The sequence below is a fragment of the Enhydra lutris genome, unplaced genomic scaffold (genome assembly GCF_002288905.1).
Source record: "Enhydra lutris kenyoni isolate GAN:26980312 unplaced genomic scaffold, ASM228890v2 scaffoldscaffold13, whole genome shotgun sequence".
Classification (NCBI taxonomy): domain Eukaryota; kingdom Metazoa; phylum Chordata; class Mammalia; order Carnivora; family Mustelidae; genus Enhydra; species Enhydra lutris.
In genome coordinates this window covers 6,538,560-6,541,963 of record NW_019154097.1, presented here as the reverse complement: position 1 = coordinate 6,541,963, position 3,404 = coordinate 6,538,560, and positions in this window count along the sequence as shown.

The window sequence follows — 3,404 nt, the reverse complement described above, 5'->3', positions numbered from 1 at the left end:
AGACTATCTTCTCTCCATTTATCACCTACAAGATGTTCATATGTATGGGTCTCAGCTGGACTCTGTTGCTCCTTCTGTCTGTCCTTGCACTATTATAGCTCACTGTCCAGATTACTGTTGCTTTATACTAAGGCTTACCATCTGGTAGTGTAAGCCCTCCAAGTTGGATCTTCTTTAAGATTGTCTTGACTATTCTTGGCCACTTGTATTTCTATGGAAATTTTGAAAGCGTACAGTTAATGTCCACCAGATATCTGCTGACATACTTTTACTGTGGCTCTATGAATCTATACATCAGTTTTGGGAGAAATGACACCTTTTTTTTTAATTTTATTTTTTATAAACATATAATATATGGGAGAAATGACATCTTAATGACATGTAGAAAAACAAGCAAACACACACCAAAAACAAAAACAAAAACACCACCAAACCGACGAAAAAGTCCTAATAGAATTGATGAACTGGGAATAAATATTTGCAATTCATATTACAAAGGGGCTCTCATCCTTCATACCTAAAGAGTTCCTAGAAACCGATAAGGAAAAGAACAGACACATTGTGGGGAATTTGGCAAAAGACATGAATCCACAGTTTATAGAAAGAGAAATATAAATAGCCTTAAATATGTGAAAATAGGCTCAGGCTTAGTCATAATATGACAAAATTGTGAAGTTTAAACGTTTGACAATACATTCTAAAGTTAAAGGGGGAAAATAGAAAAGTAATTCTTTCCTCCCCAGGGTCTCCAGCCCACCAGGTCCAGCACCCCGTGGACCCACCTTATTGCAGGCACCCGTGGGGCTCCAGAGGTCTTGGGATGCTCAGAGGTGGCACGTGGTGGGATTACATAGAACTCACCTAAGCAGAACCATTGGTCCAGTGAGCAGCTGGGCACAGTGAGGTGGGCTCAGCTAGAGAAAGCAGAGCTTCCCCTCACAGCTCATTCTCTCCCCCTTTCCAGGAAAGCTGGGTCCTCAGGAACTTCTCACTGCGTGCCATACGTTGTCTGAAGAAGACATGGGGAGAAGTTTCCAGAATGGGAGGCCTCTCTCCACAGGAGCAGGGTGGATGAGGAATCTCCTGCAGAGCTGGCTTTGCCCCTTCCTTCAGCTGGGACCTTCTGGGAGGCAGCCAACCTTGGGGACAGGGATTGAGCTGGGAGTGGAGCCTCTCAGCCTCCCTGGAAGCTTAGACCACTAGCTCTGCTTCAGGAATCCGTTCCCTCCAATGCCAGAGATTGGGCTGGGCCAAACTGGAGATTTTCAAGTTTTCACTTTATGGCAACAAATTCTACGTCCAGTTGGAACCAAAACCAGTCAAAACAATGCTGCTTAGAAGAAATGAGAATGGGAGCCCCAGCATGAAGACCAGTATGAAGGTTCCCCTTCCCAGGCCCATGGAGCCCTTTGAGCTCAGAGGAAACCAGTGGAAACCCTAATTTGGACAGTTTTGATCTTTTGGGTACTCAAATAACAAGTATTGACACTCGCAGCTTTCCCATCATTCCCCCAATTTTCCTTCCTTCTGTTCTTTCTCTTCCCCTCAGGAAGAGCTCCTGAAAACTTCAAAAGCTTTGTAGCAAAGACAACTCACTAGGCAGGTGGAGTGGAGCTGGAGGTCTGGAAAGAGAGGAGGAGGAGGTGGGGAGGGGGACCAGGTAGGGTGTGGTTTTATTTCTCATCTAAAGTATCTTTGAAAAATTCCAGTCTTGTCTACATTAACAGAAAGAAGGTGCTGTTTGGTCTATAAGCAGGTGGGGGGCACTTTGCCGGGCAGAAGGCCCTGGTCATGGGATACAGTGGTGGTAGCTGGGCTGTTCCAGAAGGGGTCTCTGAGCTGGGAGAATTAGCAGGAGTCCGGCTTCCATGCTGGTCCATCCTCCTGGCACTTAGCTTCCTCCAGGCTATTGGGGGCCGGTGGGGGTTCCTTTCTTCCCTAAATAAGCCCAGCCTGTCCTCAGGAAGCCAGACCCTTGCTGCTCCTCCAGAATTCATCTCCAAGAGGAGGGCATCCTGCTTGCACTGGGGTGGGAGCTGCAGGGGAATCCCATGCGCCAGGTACACAAATGGCTGTTAGGCTTGGGTGCAGATGGCCGGCACCAGGGACCTGTAGCTGTGCCTTCTGTGACTTCCTACTTTGCCCCTCAAGCATCACTGCCAATCAGTCAGTCAGGAGTCTCATCTGGGTGTCTAGCTGACATATGTCCCAGATGTCCCAGACATGACATATGTCCCAGATACCTTCTAAGTGTTTGGGGAACTGATGGATTCTTTGTGGATCCTTCCTGGATGGAAGTCAGAAGCTTCAAACAGAGAAAGCAAGGTGTTCTCACGTTATGCTCTGGTCACTCCCTCCCCCGTCAGCCAGAGATGGCGCCTCAGCAGCCACTTTCTGAGTGGAAGAAGGAAGACAGCTGTGCAGGACAACGTCCTGAGGGTCATCTTGGAGAGGCAAAGCCTTCGGTGTGGCTGTAGGCCCAGCATGGGTGGCAGAAATCCCAGCGGGCTTGGGCAAGCAGGGGCCACTCAGCCAGGCTCCCAAGACCCCTGTCCCTCTTCATCCACAGCTTGGGTGGAGCTAGGGGTCAGGACTCACACTGAGAGCCCAGAGGACAGGACTCTGGTCAGTGATGGGGCCAGGTTGGGGGAAAGGCAGCTTAGGCACAGCCTCTGCCTGGAGATGGGAGCGGCTTCTCCTCTGTAGGCCTCTGAGAGAATCACTGCCCCTCTCTGGGGCTCTGTCTCCTCATCTGGAAGGTGGAAGGTGATGATCCCGTGGTGCAGGCCTCACAGGACCCGGTAATGATAAGGTTGAAGGGATAAGAGGAATGTGCTGGGGTGTGCGGGGAGATCAATGATGATAGTAATATGACACTGAATCCTTGGAGACCCTGTGAGGTAGGTGGAGTTCTCCTCACACTCCTCTGATGAGGAAACAGGCCCAGGAGGCCAGGGCTCAGGCCCGAGGCCACATATTAGGTGAGTACCAAGCCAGGATTGCTCTAGAATCAGAGCACTCTAGAAGACAGAGTAGCACTGGTAGTCACGGACTTAGGTCAGTTGTCCACGGTATGAGGGAATCTTGGAAGAAATGGGATGAGGGGACAATGGCCTCACTGACCTTGTCCTTGACCTTAGCAGGAAGGGATCTCCAAGTCTGCCACTGTGGATGATGCCCCAGAAAGCCCAGAAGAGGCAGCAGCAGAAGGTGAGGACACCTGTGGGGAACGGGGCCCAGGGTCAGCGGAGAGGGGCCTCCTAAACAGAGAGGTCTCCACACCAAGGGGGTGGAGCCTTCCCCCTCCAGCTCCACCTCCCGTCGCCACGGTGTCAGAAACCCCCCATTAGCAGTGACTGGGACCCAGGACCACATACCTGGGGATTGCCAGAAACAGGCCCTGA